Here is a 20769-nt window from a genome sequence, read left to right as displayed (position 1 = left end):
GAAGAGAAACTGACCATCCCAGCAAGGCCTGTCTGTATTCCTAAACTTGGGGATCTAGTCAGAGAAAAGATCGAGGACAAGAAGGAATTTGGGCCTTCTTACAGACAACCAGTACCTGTCCTAGCAATCCATGGATGAAGAACAGTATTACTGCCGCCTCTTGCTGGTAAAAAGGAGAACAGGTTTGTGTCCATCGACCTGGTCAAACCACATCATGTGGCCGATCAAAAGCAGTAGGGCAACTGGACTCCGCCAATGTAGCAGACGCCCTAATCTAGCTACAATCCAAGAGGTTCAAACGGAGAGATTCATCACCTTTGAAGAATCTGCAGTGCGAAAAGAAGGACTATGCAATAAAGCTATGGAAATTGGACCACTTGAGACCTGTCTACAATGAAGTAGCTGCTAGGGAGAAGCACTATGTGTTTTTAAAATACCCCTCACACACTATGAATACCATAGTGTCATGTTTCATCATAGGGGTCTTCCCGTCCCTCTACGGGGCGGGCCGTGCTTCGACCTACGACTACGCGGGAGCACTTGATTTTGTGTGAAATTGACTATATGTGTTATTGGTAGTGAGAGTGGTAGGGAGTGTGCTAGTGTACAAGAAATATACAAAGAATACAAGGTATGTTAAAAATTCCCTGGCTAGTGGATAAAATACACTTTATTCCTGTCCCTAGCTGGGAACGTTAAAAAAGGGGAGAGAGAGAGTAAGTGGGGCGTAAGTATTACTGCCTACTTGGTCTGGTCGACATATTTGAAAGCAGTCCCCTGCTGCTTTTCTCATCAGGACCTCTTATGATCCCTACTACACTCTAAGTTAATCATGTGACATTTCGTATGCCTGTCAATGCGCAATGTTTGACAGCAAAAATCAGCTGTTCAGCAAAAAAAGGGGTTGATTAACACCTCAAAAAGTATTACCAATTTGGTACCTGTAAAGGAAAATGGGAGACAAAAAACACATAATCAACAACGAAATGGTTGTTTGATATGACACATCATCATAGTGTGGACTTTAAAAATGTTATTCTTTTTTTATTCTATAAACCCAGTGCTTGTTAATTCTATATTTCGTGTTATATTTTTCTAAGTTCCAGTTTCTCCGCTAACCATGCCATCCCCACGTTTTCAATACATCGAGGATGTAGACGTTTAAGAAGTAAAACAAACAGTTAATTCAATCACACTTATGTATTAGGCAGATAAACATGCATACATTCACTCAAAATCGCCTTGAATTGTTCGAGATTGGCATAGTCGTTCTAATAGCCAAGTTTTTCAATTGTAAGTAATACATACACTTTCTCTTGATTGCCGAGCCACACGAGCTAGCGCCGGGGAGGAGGGTTCCTTAATAAATTTCTGTCACTGTAGGTGAAATGAAATTAAAAGAAACGAGTTTGACTGCCCTCGTATTATAGAAGTTCAAAAACTCATATTTTAGAACGTTTATCCAGGGGGTTTAAAGACTTGGCTGGAGTCTGACTTACGTGACAAAAGGTAATCCCTCACGCGTCTAATACCTCCGTGCTGCTCCGTGGATATCGGAAGCATACTGAGCCTTCGGTTTTTATCTGTTGCTTGATTGAAAAAAGCTGGCTGCCGGCTTTTCCTAATGCATTGCACCTGTGCGTTAATGGTCTTGGCAGCGTCGCTTGGATTGTGAAGCTTTTTAGTAAAAAACAACTAGAGTGACAACAATGATGGACGTCGGTTTTGGCACTCTTGGTAATGAAGAAGACATCACTTCCTGTTACTTTGTTCGTTTTCCGCCCATGGACAAGACACCATTTTGCTAAAAAACGGGGTGTCATTACCCTGCTGAAAAAAAACATTCAAGTTTCTAGATAGAGTGTGTTATTTTGTCCAAATGCTCACGGTAGCGAAGAACTCTATGATTCTAAAGACTAGAACACTAACAAAAATGGCCGCTTTCAAAGGCTCGGTAGAGTCTTAAAGAAGACATCACTTCCTGTTACCTCGTTCGTTATTCACCCATGGACAAGACACTATTTTGCTAAAGAGGTGTCATTACCCAGCTGAAAAAGATTCATTCAAGTTTCCAGATAGAGTGTGTTATTTTATCCAAATGCTCACGGTGGCGATCACCTCAATGGTTCTAAAGACTAGAACGCTAACAAAAATGGCCGCTTTCAATGGCTCGGTAGAGTCTTGTACAGAACTTCGCTTCCTGTGGCGTTTTTAGGCGAAATAACAGTTAATGGATGATACAATGCAAAAGTTTGTATTAGGACTTTTTCTTAAATTGCTGTTGTATGTAGAGTACTGCAGATATACCCTGATTTACAGAGGTTACATTGCATCTGCCAAATTCAAATCTTAATAATAGATATTCTCAAAAAGTTTTTTTATGAATGAAGATAAGGGAAATGAAAATGAAGGTATGCTGCATAGTTATAAATGTGTATATAGATACCCCAACCTCAGTTATTTTCAATTTCCAGTTTGTTTCACAAGGTTAACAAACATAATTCACAAGGGGTGTGAACCAGGTAGGTTCCATCACTACTCATATTGTAGAACGCCATGGTCTACTCCTTGACATGTAAGATTCATAATGGTCTGATTATATTCTGTTGGTTGATATAGTTCTATAGTTGGCTTCAGGGGATTTCATCATTTAGACACCTTTCATTGGTCTTTAGACGATGTACCCATCGTTGCTCTTTGTCAAATAGATATTTCTCATTTGATACTTGCTCGATCACGGTCCAGTAGATCTCATTTGGATTGTGATTCATCTCCAAGAAATGCAATGCCATTTTGGTAGTACTTTTCTTGCATTTGATGTTACTTTTATGCTTGCCTATTCTGGTTTTCACTGCTCTGGTGGTCATGCCCACGTATTCCAGTTGGCAGGGGCATCTGATCAAGTATACTACACTGGTTGAGTTACATGATGTAAAATGTCTTTGTTCCCATATAGTTCCATTCTGGAAAGTAATTTTGTACTCTTTGCTGTAAGGTGGCAGACCTTGCACTTCCCACATGGGTGATGTCCATGTATATTGCCCATGGCTGATGACAGAAAAAATGGGCAATCTGGCCCACAGACACAAACAACTGTCAAGGTAGATTCCTGAATAAAACACAGGGGTTCACATTCACCAGGCCAGATCCAAGATATGTTCAGAGACAGCATCCAGGATTAGTAACAACATACTGTGTAGGGAAACTGTGCCTTGAATGGTTACATAGATCTACACTCAAGGATGTAATAGAACACTTATCTTTACTTAAAGATGGCGCTGACTTAGGGAATTCTTGCTAGGACCAAGAAAACCGCGTCATAAACGTTTTATATATGCTGCTTATAATGAAGCATGGAAGATTACGCAAGCAGAGATTGAAGAAAGAATACGAGAAATTGATTGTATTAATTTAGAAAAAACTCTCTCTGTAGTTGACAATGGGTTAACAACTCTGTCGTCCAGGATATATTCTTTGGACAGCATAGTATCATCTGCCGTAGACATCATGGAACAGGACTTGGTCATGTTGCAACACGGTCAGTCGCAATTACATTCTATTGTGCTATTAGGCTGGACGTTACAAAACCTACGTTCAGGCTATGTGCCCTGGCGTTTAATCAATACTACGTCATTGTTTTCAGCATTCAATCTCACTGATAAACAGAACAAACTAGCACAGAGGGGAGCAGACTATACGGTGCAGAGCATTGAAAAACTGGAAAGATTGCCATTAACTGTCGCTGAAAAGCCAGCCACAGAATGGATTATACATGGAACAATCACTCTGCCTGTTACAATTTTCCATTTTCAGTATTGCCTAAAACACATACCAGCAGGCACATATGAAAGGTTGGGTAAAGAATACATCAAGACATCCTGGGAATTACCATACACACACAGATGTTGGAGTAGGGGAAAAGAAGTATTTCTCAGTGGTAAAAATTGTGAAAACGCACTAAGTGGTTCTCTCCTTTGTCAGGGTATTAATTTACACGGGGCCTGTGATGGTTCATCTAACAACTTATCCTGCCACCTGCAAGGTTCACCAGCTGCTGTGATTGATCCAATTTTTGGACAGCCTTCTAATGGAAGTTACCTCATGTTGAACGATCACAGCTGCTGTAGCATGTTGCCAGGTTTACCCTATCTAGTAACTGTGTCAGCCAGGGTCACTTGCTGTATGCAAGTATTGTTTCCAAAATCCAAGACAGACCGGGAGTCGCCGTTATGGCCTTCACAGAACATCTCTTCTATACAAATTGATACTTTAAGCAGAATAAAAGCCATTCTTTTACAGAAAACTGTGCCACTGACCTCGGCCAAAGAAACCTATGATCTGCAAGTCGCAAGGACTTCTGCAGAGATACATACCCTCTTAACTACAAATTGCCCTATACATTTCTCAGAAATGTTAAGTCGTATCTTAAACATGTCTGATACCAGTGGTATTGTACATGTTTTTAAGACAGTATTTTTGGGACTGTTAGCACCTTTTGAAGCAGTCCTAGGAATATTTCCAAACTTCGTGCACTGCCTCTCATTTTGAGACTCGCTGCAGTGATACTATTTCTGCTCCTACTGCTGCGTTATGGCAAGCCAATTTACCAGCGACACCCCGTTCACCATGGAGACAACTCTACTGGCAATGAATTGTTGTGAGCGCATCGTCGAAATGTTGGGACTACCTCGTCTAAGAGAATTGAATACCACATGGTTTCTATCATTCGGACCAATTTGACAAGATTGCATCTTACCTGTTCTATGCTGCCTGCTATGCGGAGAAGAATGCGTGTTAGACTTATGTCTCACACTCCCATCAGTCATGCCAACAGATGTTGATACTTAGCTTGAACCAGTAACGGCCCATGTACTGTTTTGTCCCCAGTGGCTACCAATTCTGATGACGGCATTCATTGAGATCTCACAGATGCAAATTGCTGACGGTGAGGTACAAGAGGAAACAGGCACACAGGTATCATCCACTACGAACATTGCTAATGCGACCAATGCTGACGGCAATGCTTCACATCTATGTGCGGTTGATCTTCTTAACGAGGTAATCCAACTCTCACATACTATGGTACAGGCATTCTTTACAGACTTAGAAGATTTGATGTTTTCACCAAACAATAACTCTGACTTTTGATTTGGCACACAGTGTTCTGAGAGACTCTGAATCGACCTTCGTTTTTTATAACAAAGTTCTAACTTTGCAACTCTCTTTTTTCTATGATTATTAATTTTTCCAAAATTTTATTTTTCATTTTGTGGCACAAAGTAATCTGCCTAAAGTAGAACTATTCATAGAGAACTAGAATTCTTTGAAAAACTTCCAGAGACGATATTTGATCTTGTCCTCATACCAACAGTTAAATGTAATATGACATGAAATGGTTTTGGTTTTTTTCTTCTGTATTTACGAGTCATTTCATAAATGTATTTTCATGATTCATTCTAATAGCATTTTCGAATGTCAACTGTTTGCTTTGAATGAAACATTGCTTTGAATGCGCACAGCACCAATGCGCTTTTGTGTACAACCAGTACCATTGCATTTTTATGTGTTTTGGGTGGGTTTTAACACATCATGTTTAGATATGTTTAACGTGTTTAGAACTTAGTAATGTCGTACATAAGAAAGTGGAGTGGGTATTGTATGGCGTTTTAGATTCCGAATGGATTTCCTGATTCATGCCCTTATATAGGTACAATTCACGTTGCCCTTATATAGGCATTGAAATTAAGCCCTTATTTAGGCAAAGCCCATGCAACCCAAATATAGGCATGGCTACTTCCATCTGTTCACCAAACCTCACAACGATTTCTTGGAAAACCAGCTTAAGCCGTTAGGGACTTCCCCTTGCTTGAATATTGATTTCTCCAAGAACTCAGTTAGTTTTACAATGAACATCTATTCCTTAGGGGTTCATTCATGACGTTCATATGCCCGACTTTACGTCAAACATGGCATTCCTAAACACCTTCGAGGTATAAATATACCTTCACTTGCTATGGCAAAGTACGGTGGTTCAAAGCAGTTCGACGACCTACTTGCCTGACGCAGCTGGCTACAGCAAGTGCCGAAGGAAGCCGACTCTCCAGCTGACGCACTGATCAGGAAGCTGCCATCCTCTGCTGAGAAATCCAGCTCCTGAGTTTCTGATTCCGCTTGCGGGGTGTTGGGAAATTGAGTCCCGAATCAGAGATACCAGACCTCCTTCATTCTAAGGTATGGAACTGATTAGAACCTAGAGAAACCTTTGGTAGATTCTTGGCAAAAACTAAACCTATGCTAAAGACCATACTTACTTCTTCCCTTGTACTAGACCTAGGTTAGGTACATTGGGGTAGGCGTAGATTAGAAGCACCATTTGAGTATTTTAGCCTGTGTTATTTATGTATGTATTTTTATATGGCTGAGAAACCATACAATGCTATTACAGTATTATTTTATAATACTATTCTCGCTGTATGCAGTATACTTTGCATTCTGTCTAACGATTGTAGCAGTTCACCTCTCTTGCATGAGAAAGAAGACTGTTCAATAAATCTTTTATTGAAAACACCTGTCTAACTATTTCTCTGCAAGCTCTGTAGAAAATAAGCATGCACTCTTGACTGAGTGAAATACTTATCTATTGTTTCCACAACTCTGAATATAGTTAATCCAGTCCTAAGGAAACAAAGTTTCCATTTTTATGCGGTTGTCAGGAGCTAATCCCTTCTTGTGAATTCTAGAAAGTTTCTACTGACCTCTGAGCTAGCTGGCATTCACAATTAAGTTTAGTATATTCAATACAGACCTACTGACCTAAGTCCTACGTCATATCTATAGGATATATTATTCCAATGCGCAGAGCCTATTGGGAATATAGGAACTACACTACACTTTCTTCAACTCAAGAGTTTAGTCCCCGCTAGGTTAGGTAGGTGCCTACACCACATAACACCAGTATGTCTTCTAGAAGAGAAGCCAGTGGCTCTCTGCCAACTAGGTACAATGGCCTCTCATTCCAGGAATTGAAAGCCATGTGTGTGTCTAAAAAGTTGAGGACAGGGAGAAATGCAAACACCCAACGTCTTATTGAGGTGTTACTCTTAGATGATCCTAGAAAGACCCCACGGTCTGATGAGGTAGAAAGAGTGGGTGGGCAGGGAATGATGACAGGCCAGTAAGTGAAACCTTCTTTTATGTGGACTCAAACCCTGACCAGGTGGATTAAAATTATTCAAACCTGGACAACTAAAATCTTCCATTAGGTGGGGGAGAAGGCCCCGGTGGCCCTCTCTTTACTCTGTGGTCTCTGTGCAAGTCCACCTATGCCAACTGAGACAAGTTTTTGAATGAGTCTACGTGTCCACCTGAGTCGAGGACTTGACAAAACATCAGGTGAGATGAAAGAGAGAAGAGAAAGTACTCCAGCAGCCTCTTCCAGACCTGTACCTGGTCTTGGGTTCTTAGCGAATGTCTATTTTGGCTGCCCTGGTCTTTTCTGTGTGTGGGGTGAGGTGTGAAAGCTCTGGATGGAACTGCTACCGGGATCACTGTAAGAAATAGAAGGGCAACAGTATTAGACTTGAGAATATGATCAACTTGTTTCTCATATACAATGTTATATTCATTTGGTATGTCATGCAGCTAGCTACAGCAAGTGCCGAAGGAAGCCGACTCTCCAGCTGACGCACTGATCAGGAAGCTGTCATCCTCTGCTGAGAAATCCAGCTCCTGTGTTTCTGACTCCCCTTGCGGGGTGTTGGGAAATTGAGTCCCGAATCAGAGATACCAGACCTCCTTCATTCTAAGGTATGGAGCTGATTAGAACCTAGAGAAACCTTTGGTAGATTCTTGGCAAAAACTAAACCTATGCTAAAGACCATACTTACTTCTTTCCTTGTACTAGACCTAGGTTAGGTACATTGGGGTAGGCGTAGATTAGAAGCACCATTTGAGTATTTTAGCCTGTGTTATTTATGTATGTATTTTTATATGGCTGAGAAACCATACAATGCTATTACAGTATTATTTTATAATACTATTCTCGCTGTACGCAGTATACTTTGCATTCTGTCTAACGATTGTAGCAGTTCACCTCTCTTGCATGAGAAAGAAGACTGTTCAACAAATCTTTTATTGAAAACACCTGTCTAACTATTTCTCTGCAAGCTCTGTAGAAAATAAGCATGCACTCTTGACTGAGTGAAATACTTATCTATTGTTTCCACAGCTCTGAATATAGTTCTCCAGTCCTAAGGAAACAAAGTTTCCATTTTTATGAGGTTGTCAGGAGCTAATCCCTTCTTGTGAATTCTAGAAAGTTTTTACTGACCTCTGAGCTAGCTGGCATTCACAATTAAGTTTAGTATATTCAATACAGACCTACTGACCTAAGTCCTACGTCATATCTATAGGATATATTATTCCAATGTGCAGAGCCTATTGGGAATATAGGAACTACACTACACTTTCTTCAACTCAAGAGTTTAGTCCCCGCTAGGTTAGGTAGGTGCCTACACCACATAACACCAGTATGTCTTCTAGAAGAGAAGCCAGTGGCTCTCTGCCAACTAGGTACAATGGCCTCTCATTCCAGGAATTGAAAGCCATGTGTGTGTCTAGGAAGTTGAGGACAGGGAGAAATGCAAACATCCAACGTCTCATTGAGGTGTTACTCTTAGATGATCCTAGAAAGACCCCACGGTCTGATGAGGTAGAAAGAGTGGGTGGGCAGGGAATGATGACAGGCCAGTAAGTGAAACCTTCTTTTATGTGGACTCAAACCCTGACCAGGTGGATTAAAATTATTCAAACCTGGACAACTAAAATCTTCCATTAGGTGGGGGAGAAGGCCCCGGTGGCCCTCTCTTTACTCTGTGGTCTCTGTGCAAGTCCACCTATGCCAACTGAGACAAGTTTTTGAATGAGTCTACGTGTCCACCTGAGTCGAGGACTTGACAAAACATCAGGTGAGATGAAAGAGAGAAGAGAAAGTACTCCAGCAGCCTCTTCCAGACCTGTACCTGGTCTTGGGTTCTTAGCGAATGTCTATTTTGGCTGCCCTGGTCTTTTCTGTGTGTGGGGTGAGGTGTGAAAGCTCTTGATGGAACTGCTACCGAGATCACTGTAAGAAATAGAAGGGCTACAGTATTAGACTTGAGAATATGATCAACTTGTTTCTCACATACAATGTTATATTCATTTGGTATGTCATGCATGACTGACTATCATTCTAATTCTGTAAGGTGTGGGTGAGAGTCTGAGTCTAGTGGGTGTTTCTTGGGCAGAGGCAGACCCAGCCGATGCATGTTGCCTAGTACAGAGAGTAGGACGATGGTTAAATGTTACTGGGGTGTCTCCTTTCTGTACCACACATAATAACAAATATGTGTACTTTTCACAGGGGTACCTGAATGAAACTTAACTTTTCTGGACAGCTCCACCGCACTACTTTGTGTTTAAATCTCAAGGGCCATGTTGTCAATCACAAGTCTCTCATGTGCATTGTTAGTTGCCTTCACTAGCCTTTATGGCCTTTGCTACCACTGTGTTGCATGGCCTCTCCCTTGTCTCACCACTTTCCAATTAACTTTAAGTTGTCTTTCACTAACTTTATTGTTCAACGCACGTTTGTGCAGCTGCGCCTGGGTCTTACAACTGTGTTCTGAAATTGGTATCAAGTAACTTGTGCCTTTCTTGTCTTTGCAAGTGCAAGAAGAAACAGAGCTCCCTGGATGCAGCATCAGGAAAAGTGAAGCGTGTCCGGAAGAATGCATGTTAGTTTTGTGTTTGGAGTTGGTGGTGCGCAACGTCTTCTCTTTCTGAAGCGTGAAAGCCAAGCAAGGCTTGGGGGCATTGGCATAGTATTTAAAGGACCGTGCCCAAGATGGCCATCATTCCTGTACTCTTGCGAGGGTTCAGGAGGGCATGTCTCACCATGCTACAATAGTTGTGGCCTAGTTGTTAAGGTCGCAGATTCTTGCTCCGAAGGTTATGTGTTCAAAACCTTGTGTTTCACCAAACATCTGTTATTCAGTGCCTAGATACCCGTAGTGGTGAACGTGCGCTTTATAAATACACATGTTATGTTATTCTCCGTGAGTTTTCAGTAGGGGTGGGCGTAAGTTGCGTAAGGGACTTGCACGGAGATTAAACCAATCTCCGCACTCTCCGCATAGTTACATTATGTGTCACCTACCTCACGCCCGCAGTATAAAATAACATTAAAAAGCCTTAAATTACATTTAAAATAAACTTACCTTATCGGCGGCGCATCCTTCTCCATCGCGCCTTCTTCTGGAAACTGAGCATGCGCGGGAGCCGGCGCATGCGCATTCCTTGCCAGGATTGTTTGAATATCTCTCTTTATGAGTTTGTCTTACCCCAAAAAATACAAATCTTCTCTCTCCCTCTGTCTCGCTTTCTTTTTCTTTCTCTCTCCAACTTTCCTTCCATTCAACACTGTCAATGATGTCAACATAGGTGAAGTCTAACCTAAGGCACTGAATACAATAGAGTGTTTGATTTGAATGTCATATATATGTTTTTGTGCAGATTGCTTATGACTTACTCTGGATTAGTGGTTATGGTCTTTGCCTCTTATCTCAAATATTATGTGTTCAAAACCCTGTCTTTCAATGGTTGAGGTAAACTAATAGGCAATGGTACTTTCTCTGATATATGTTGGCAATTTTTTTTCATTTCTCCTTCTATGAATATCTTTACTTTACAAGTATGTCTTACCCCAAAGAATAAAAATCTTCTCTCCCTGTGCCTCGCTTTCTTTTTCTATCTCCTTCTTTCTTTCCATTCAACACTGTCAATGATGAATATGTGTGAACTCTAACCAACAGCACTGCTTACACTGGAGTGTTTGATTTGAATGTCATATATCCGTTTTTGTACTGACTACTCAAGAGTCACTGTTGCCTAATGGTTAAGATCTCACACTTTTATTACAAAGGTTATGTGTTCAAATCCCAATGTTTCAATTGTTGTAGTTTCTGATGGTACTTTTTCTGATTCTGCAAATCTAACCTATGGCACTTTGAATGTCATACATAAGTTTGCAAGAAAACTACCCAAGGGTTGCCAGGGCCTCAAAGTAAAGGTCACTGAATCTTACTCCAAAGGTTATGTGTTCAAACCTACTGTTTCACTGGTTGTGAGTTCTCAGTTGAAAATAAAAGCCATGTTAATTTATCTGATAAATGTTTTTCTTGTCTCCTTGTTTGAATATTACCGCAAAACGAAAAATACCAATTTTCTCTCTCCCTCTCCCTCACTTTCTTTTTCTTTCTGTCTCACTCTTTCCTTCCATTTAACACTGTCAATGATGTTAACATAGGTGAACTCTACTTTACGGCACTGCATACACTGGAGTGTTTCATTCGAATGGCATATATACGTTTGTGTGCAGACTAATCATGAGTCACTGTGGCCTAATGGTTAATGGCTCTGACTCCTATGGTAAAATTCACATGCTGGTGTTTCATTGATTGTGGCTTCTGAGGTAATATTACAGGCAATGGTACTTTCTCTGACAAAAGTTGGACAATATGTTTAATTTCTCCGTGTTTGAATATCTCTCTTTAAAAGTATTTCTTACCCCCAAAGAATACAAATCTTCTCTCTCCCTCAGTCTCACTTTCTTTTTCTCTCTCTCTCTCTCCCTCTCTTTCCTTCAGTTTAACACTGTCAGTGACCCACTTTTCAATATTATACTGACCCTTCTAGGATCCCATGTGATTATTATTCCTTACCATGGAATGGCCCTCACACATGGGAAGGGAGTTACAATTATCCATCGATAACAAGATCATTTGCGATTCCAACACAGAATCGCTTTGATATTCTGTCGGGCCTAGATGACAATGAATGACTAACCATCACCCCAATTCCTTTAGACAATTTCAACCCGCTTCCCTTGGTTGAGCCGACCATGGTTGTAAAGGATACTCCAATTGAGGTTTATTGTGACGTTTCACTGTTAATATTGATTCCCCAAATAAGGCCCTGGATAATCGTGGCACGATTACTGAGCATTGTAATCAACCACAGGATCCTCCTCTGCCATCCCAAGGGCAAACTGTGGAGACGGTCCCTTTATTTGAAGATCTCTGTGGCAACACTTCACGTATTACAGACCCCCAAATACGATCAATGGCACTGGTGTCCCGAATGAAGGGCCCCACGACTTATTACAAAATGTCTTTTCGTTACCGCAGGGACAAACCATGGACACTGAAACTCAAATTTCGCAGCGGCAACTTTCCCCTAAGGCTCTACAGCCAGGTAGTCTGATTCTTTCTATCCTATTCTGGAATGTCGCAGGTTTGCGGACAAAAATTGAGCAACCTAATTGGATAGAAATAATTAGAAATCACACTATAGTATGCTGCCAGGAAACATGGTCGGTAACTGAAATGCAACTCCAGGGTTATAGATTGTATTTTTCAAGTGCTCGTCCTTCTCCTTTCGGCAGACCCATGGGAGGTTTATCAGTATATGTATCTAATACCCTTTCACTTAAGAAAATAACCGAAATAGCAACCAAAGAGAATTACCAAATAATTAAATTTTCAGTGAATCAAGGGTATACATATTTTCTGGTTAATTTCTATAACAATATGTCACCTTTGGAATTTGTGAATGTTGTCAATAAGATAACCAACATTTTAGAGGAACATCGGAAATGTTGTTCTCCTCTTCCTTTTAAATTAATTTGGGGTGGTGATTACAACATTTCTTTATGTAACGAATATTCAAACTCAAATTGTGGTATCATGGATGAGGAGGGGGAGTCCTCTAACCCACTTCGCTCATTCAAGCGTTGGGAATATTTTAAATGAAAAGTTTTTTATGTTAGGACTGGGGTTTGCAAATGAGTTAGTTGTACCCCCAATTGATTTTTCACCTACATTTCACGGTAGGGGATGTAGCACTACAATTGATTTCATTCTGATTTCAAATCATATGAGGGATGACTTGCAAACATTTTGTACTGGAGATGACGCTAGCAGCGACCATTTCCCAAATAGTGTGACTATTACAGTGCCGTTTGGATCCTCTCCAAATGATAATTTGGGCCTGTTGAATCAAAGAGCCCTGAATTTGGCTAAAACTAACGGGTACTCGGTCAAATGGGCTAAAGTTCGCCCAGATATTATCACACAAAATGTCATTACTAAATCTCTTCCTATGTTAGAAATATGCTTAAACCCTTCTTCTACCGTAGAGGAAATATTGAATAATTTTATTGATATAACAAAAGTGATTAGTAAGGAGCTCCTTCGCAAGCAAAAGCAGAATGTCCAACAGGAAAAAGGATGGTTCAACTCCGAAAGTCGTAAAGCCCTATCAGCTTTAAAAACAGCCTTACATAAATCTGAGAGGGATCAGCCAGAAATTAGGAGGCTGAGAAAACTCTATAATAAGGCGAAAAAAGATAGGAAAAAAGATCTCTGGGAGAAGCTCCATGAGAGTTGCAAAAGGAACGATAGTTTATTGTTCTGGAAAGTGGTTAACTCACCCTTCTTGAACACGGCGAAGACCGGCCCTAGTGTGGAAGTAGCGATCACCGCAGAGGGTTGGGTTTCCCACTTCTCAAAAAAATTTCTAGCTGAGGTTCCACATTATAGTGAAAACCCGTATATATCCCCTTATCCCCTCAAATTATCTTTTAGCCACGAGGAAGTAATTAATGCTTTCTCCTCCTCAAAGTCTGGCAAAGCTCCTGGGCCGGACGGCGTTCCGTTGGACATCTATACGCACACCCAGGAGCTTTGGTCACCAGTACTAACCAAGGTAATTGAAGCGGCATTAAGAGGTGGTCTCGTAAAAACTTGGTCTACATCCATTCTGCTCCCCATTTTTAAGAAGGGAGACCGTAACAACCCACCATGCTACAGGCCCATCTCCCCCCTGGATTCTCTTGGTAAAGTTGCAGGACGTCTGATCCTGGAGAGATTGCGGGTCTGGTCTGAAGATAACAACATCATGACAGACCTGCAATTTGGTTTCCGGGAGGGACTGGGCACTGAGGAGCAGGCTCTGAATCTCTCCCTTCTAATTGGGAAGTATGTCAGGCGAAGAAAGGCAATCTTCACCTGGTTTACGTAGATTTGACCGCAGCCTTTGATTGCGTTTCACACTCCAGGCTGTGGTCAATCCTAGTTGAAATGGGAGTAGACCCTCCAATAATATCTTTTTTGCGTGAGCTGTACTCAGGAGCATCAGCTAGGGTGAGATTTGGGGTGAACGGGGAGCTCACTCACCCTTTTGCAGTAACTAAGGGAGTCAGACAAGGGTGTATCCTGGCTCCCTTTCTTTTTAATTTGTATACAAATGGCCTTGAGAAGGCCATGTTAGAAGGGAGTCAGGACCGCCCAACAATTGCCCGTCGTCCGATTCCCGCGTTACTTTACGCAGACGACGCGGTAATTATGGCACGAACCCCAGTACAACTCCAGATCCAGCTAAACTCATACTGTAAATTCATGGCCTCACTGGATTTAATGGTTAATATTAAGAAAACGTTAGTTATGCATTTAGGCAAAAAGACATCTAAGAAAAAACCGATATGTATTGAACAAGCTAAGTTGGATTGCACTAGGACATATCCCTATTTAGGCATATTATTTGACAATACCTCCTCATGGAAATCGGCCATTGATAGTAGACATCTTTTATTTTTTAAGAGCCACCTCTGCGTTGATTGCTTTTTCTCGTAAAATAGGGAAGCCTCCCCCAAAAGAACTCTTGCAAATATATTATGCTAAGTGCCATAGCGTAGCTGTTTATGGTGCTGGGGTGTGGGGCTATGTACCTGTGGTCACCTTGCAGGGCAGACAATAATTTCATTCGCTACCTTTTGGCCGTTCCACAATGCTCTCCAACTTTTGCTCGCCACATTGAGCTGGGCTTGGATTACATTGCTGACTATATAAAAATCTAGCCAATATTATTGTGGCATCGCATCTGGTCAACGGAGCAGTGTAGCTTAACCCGTGCACTAATTACAGATTGCCTGGTCCTAGACAATTGGCAGGATGTTCCATGGCTGTCCTATGTACATAACTTCTTTAATGATCTGGGTCTTTCCAAATATTTTAAAGAACCTGCAATTTTAACTACTGTTACAAGAAAGGCCCTGAGATCGCTTTGTCTATCCCACTTGGGAGAACTTCGCATGGCTCAAGAAATTAATAAAGCTACCAATCGCCATATTCTAACAATTCAATGTACTCTGGGCATCCAGCCGTATCTTACCTTTTGTTTGTCCACCTATGAAAAATACTTGCTAACTCGGTTTAGGCTTAATTTGTTTTTCCGTTTGGTTACATTCCCAGGGAGACAGGATTGGTCAAACTCCATCATCCGGTGTCCTTGCGATGGCACCTAAGAACAGTCAAATATACACGTATTGCTGTTCTGTAAATTTTACGATGTACCACGCAAATGCTGGGTCATTCCAATCCTGTTATCCCTTGGACTGAGAAGATGCCGCCCAGCTTTTATCGCTTTACAATTTTTAGATACAGTATCAAATGCCAAATGCATAGCCATGTTTCTTAAGACTTGTCTGAAAATCCGAGCCACTCATGGAGACTTACAGTGACTTAAAAATGAACCATTCTGGGTTGTTATGCCTGATTTTACATAACTAGCAGACAGAATCCAAACTTTTTACATGATCTACTGTATGGATGAAAGGCTTTATCATGTGTATATATATATATATATTGTTTAATACTATTTTTATTGTATACTTATGTCTGTATATGTAACCGTATATTATGACTGTTGCTTTTATGATTTTATCTTGTTTTTACAATCGAATGAAGCTTTCTACTACTACTACTCCACTGTCAATGATATCAACATACTTGAACTCTAACCTACGGCCCTGACTACACTGGAGTGTTTGATTTGAATGTCACATATAGGTTTTTGTGAAGATGATTTTTGAGTCACTGTGGCCTAGTGGTCAAGGTCTCTGAAACTTACTCCAAATGTTATTTTTTCAAATTCCGATGTTTCAATGTTTGTGGTTTCTGAGGTAAAATTATAGCCAATGGTACTTTCTCTGATAAATCAACCCTGTCAATGATGTCAATATAGGTGAGCTGTAACCCACGACACTCCATCTGCATACACTAGATTGTTTGATTTGAGTGTCATATATTCAATTTTGGGCAGATTACTCTTGGATCACGGTAGCCTAGTGGTTACGGTTGAAGACTCTTCCTACAAAGATTATGGGGTCGATTAGGATGGCGGACGGAAACGGGCACTGTCCACCATGGTCGGGGAAATTTTACTCCCGGCCGCGCCGCGGAGAATCCTGCGGTTGCGATTAGGATATTCATGTCACGAAACTCCGACCGCGGCGGGCGGATCATAACAAACACCGTCCGCGGTGGACGGAACACATCTAACTCCGTCCGCGGCAGACGGAGCCTAATGAACAGCCACGGCCGCGGACGGCAATGACCGCGGAAAAATACACATTTACCGCCATACCTGTGAAAACTCTGTGTCCGCAATTAGGATAAATCCGCCTGTACCACGGTACGCACAGCCATCCACGTCCGCGGCGGAAAGAATGTAACGATAAACAGTGCATCACTGCGGAAGGCCAACACGCACAACATCCCTAACGTCAAACAAATGTCAGAAAGTGTACCGCAAGTTATTAGCAAACATACGAAAATTGACAACCCCCCCACCTGATACACCAACACCAAGCACAAGCCACCATGACACCCCCAAGTACCCAATAATGCACACTAGTCAACACGCCCACCTACCACCTGACTGCCAACAACCATTGAGACACGACTATAAAATGACCCCCACCCACTACCACAATCCTTTGCATCACAGCATTGCTGCTAGCAAGAGGCCCTAATCGATATACAGCTTACTCAAATAGAAGACACACAACCACCACCCTACCACACCCACCACACAAACACCCACCACACCATTCCTACACATCACACACCACACACCTGCACCCCCCAACTCACTCAACCCACACACTGAGCACCACACACCATGGCACCCAAAAAAAAAACTAAATTCACGGAGACGGAGTTGAAGGTAATGGTAGATGAAATCATCCGTGTTGAGCCCCACATCTTCGGGGCCCAAGTCCAGCAGACTTCCGTGGCGCAAAAGAATCACATGTGGGACAGAATCGTCAGTCGGGTGAATGCGTCAGGGGCCGTGCCAAGGACGAAGGACGACATTCAGAGGCGGTGGCATGACCTGAAGACCAGGGTCAAAGGAATCCGCGCCAAAAACTATGCAAGAGCCAATCATACTGGCGGCGGAACACCCCCGGAGCCCATACCCTACACCGATTGGGAGGAGAAGGTGCTGGTCATACTTCACCCAGAGAGCCTAGACGGACTTGAGGAAGGAGAAGAGGCTGGTAAGTACAAACCAAGCACCACGATCAGTACGACATGGTCAGGCTCACACAACTGAGAAGACACATCTCCTACACCCCAACCCATGCACGTCGGACACATACTCACCAATATGTACATGGCTACCAACAGGCCCCCATGTTCACAGGGAGGGCGGTGGTGGTGGTGTGTGGGGTGTGTGAGAACTCACAACTACAAGTCCCAAGAGGCCCCCATGTTCACAGGGAGGGCGGTGGTGGTGGTGGGTGGGGTGTGTGAGAGCTCACAACTACAAGTCCCAACAGGCCCCCATGTTCACAGGGAGGGCGGTGGTGGTGGTGGGTGGGGTGTGTGAGAGCTCACAACTACAAGTCCCAACAGGCCCCCATGTTCACAGGGAGGGCGGTGGTGGTGGTGAGTGGGGTGTGTGAGAGCTCACAACTACAAGTCCCAACAGGCCCCCATGTTCACAGGGAGGGCGGTGGTGGTGGTGGGTGGGGTGTGTGGGGTGTGTGCGACAGGACACAGAAATGTTTACAAATCGATATGAACATGTAATGTCCACATTACTGACCAGCTCAATCTTGTCCCTCAGGTGATCGTGAACTGACTGGGGAAACAAGCACCCGGCCGCAAGACTCGCCTCCCACACATACCGGACTCTCTGGGGACGATGACACAGGCAGCTCCGGTGCGGAGGATGGTGCGGGGCCAAGCAGACAGCCAGGGCCATCTGGCTCACAGGGACTCCCGGGCCCGACAACCATCGCATGTGTGACTCCTGCGACACCTGCCTCAGTCATCTGCAGACTCCCCACCACCACCAGTACCACCAGTACCACCAGTACCACCACTCCTGCCTGTGCCACCCTGCCTAACCCAGCGCACGACGCAGGTCCAACGGCCTCACACCCAAGTAGGGTGAGTGGGCCACAAAAGAGAGAGGCAACGGCACATCAGGCAATCAGGCGACCCACACTCCGCCGCACAGAGGAAGGACAGCTACCCCATCCTGTGGCAGAGTCCCTTCAAGCCCTAGCCAGGTGCCAGGCGTCATACGACCGTTCCCAGGAACATGCAGATCGTGCACACCAGGACTCGGTGGACAACACGAACATGTTGCGCGAAATTTCGGGGTACCTAGGCCAGATAGTGCACATCATGGGCCAGCAGACAACAATGTGGAGGGAATGGATTGGCCGGAACAACCCCACCCCCCTCCACCAGTTGTCGTTGCGCCACCGCCACCGTCACCTCCACCTCCACCGTCACCGTCACCTCCACCTCAACCTCCACCGCCACCGCCACCACCACCTGTGCCCCTGGCGACGGATGTGGCCCATGAACAACCTGCACCCCCAGCTGACTCAGTTCCACCTCAAAGACGGAGGGGACGCCCGAGGCTGGAAGTGGGTGAGAGCAGTGTTGGAGCGCCATCCACACGATCCAAGAGGGGCCGCCAATGACTTTGTCACTGCCTGTGCCAGACATTCACCCTGCAAAGTATTCTGTCCCACATAGACTATCATTGCCACTGGTCTGCTGGACTAGCCTGACACCCCCCAATGTGGTGTCAGCACGGACATTTCATCTGCCATTACCTTCAACTCCAACTCCCTCCCCCCCACCTACTTGTAAATAATCACCAGCACAAATGCACAACCTGAAAATAAATGTCACTTACACACTCAATGATGTTTTGCCTCCATGTTTATTCACAAGATTGCCTTCAGAAACAGACGTAAACAGGTGCAGGGATCCTAGTCGTACAGAATCATGGCGCTGCGGGAGTGACCTAGGGAAAATCAGAGACAGCAAACACACGTCAGGAAACAGATTCACACACATCACAACACACTGCACAGCAACATTCCACAAACTACACTCATCACAAAAGCATGGGATGAGAGGACACACATCATGGAGACTTGTATGTCCAAAGAAATGAAGACACACATATGCAACCATCACAAACCAGAACACACAGCTGATGCAACCCACATCCACACAACACCAGCGAACATACATAAGGCATTGTCAACAGGCACAAGAGGTAGTTACTCACATTCAAGGGAAGTAGCGATCAATGAGCTGGCGCCTCTGGTCCACACCTTCCTCCTCACCACTATCCTCATCAGTCGACATGGGTGGGATGGGAGGCCTAGGAACTTCTTCGTCTTCAGGGTCCAAGAGCAGTTCAATGTCATTGCGCACGGCCAGGTTGTGGAGCATGCAGCAGGCAATCACGATACTGCATATTTTTCCTGGTGAGTAAGGCAGGGCCCCTCCGGTCTTATCCAGGCACCGAAACCTAGACTTTAGCAGTCCAAAGGTACGTTCAATCACTCGACGTGTCCTTCCATGTGCATCATTGTAGCGCATTTCACCCGCTGTCGTAGGATTACGTAGGGGACTCAGGAGCCAGGGCCTGTTTGGGTACGCCGAGTCACCTATGTAGGGGGATGACAGACACAAATATCACAAGATATGGTGGGTACCCCATGCCACACAGAGATCACTAAAGTCCACACTGCACACTCACCAACAAGCCACGCTTGACCGGGTTGCAGATTTGCCATCAGTTGGGGGACAATGCTGCTCCGCATGATGTGGGCGTCATGTGCGGAGCCTGGAAATCTAGCACACACATGGGAGATGATGTTGTTTGCCAGGCACACCACCTGCACGTTCAGCGAATGGAAGTGCTTGCGATTCCTAAAAACCTGCTCACGTGCCCGTGGTGGAATGATAGCGATATGTGTGCCATCAATTGAACCCACTACGTGTGGTATCTGGCCCAGTGCATAGAAGTCTGCTTTGACTGCTGGCAACTCTTCCTGCCGTGGGAAATGGATGTAGTCATTCTTGTACAGCATCATAGCTCTTAAAACATCCCGAAGTACCGTGCTGAACATGGACTGTGACATCCCCCCGGCATATCCAACTGTGTACTGAAAGGTGCCAGTAGCAAAGAAATGTAGTGCCGCCATAACCTTTGCTGTGGGTGTAATGGAACCAGGATACGTCCTTCATGGCTGCAGATGAGGAGACAATTGGGCAACAAGCTCCATCAACCGACGTCGATCCAGCCGGAATTTCCTAATCACCTCCTCGTCAAGTGTATGGCCGATGCACATTTGGAGCCCTCCTGTGTGGGAGAGAGATGTAACTTGAGTCAACTTACAAACGACGCATACGTCTGCAACTCCATCACATGTAAGCCAACATTATCAAGAACAAAAATGTTTAGGAGAATGGTCATATGTGTGACATCTCTGATAGTTAATACAATACGGAGTGGCCCTTTAACAATGTGCAGCCACTTGCAACAGGAAGTGTGTCAACACGTACAATG

Source organism: Lissotriton helveticus, chromosome 7 (genome assembly GCF_964261635.1).
Source record: "Lissotriton helveticus chromosome 7, aLisHel1.1, whole genome shotgun sequence".
Lineage (NCBI taxonomy): Eukaryota > Metazoa > Chordata > Amphibia > Caudata > Salamandridae > Lissotriton > Lissotriton helveticus.
This window is presented reverse-complemented; position numbering follows the sequence as displayed.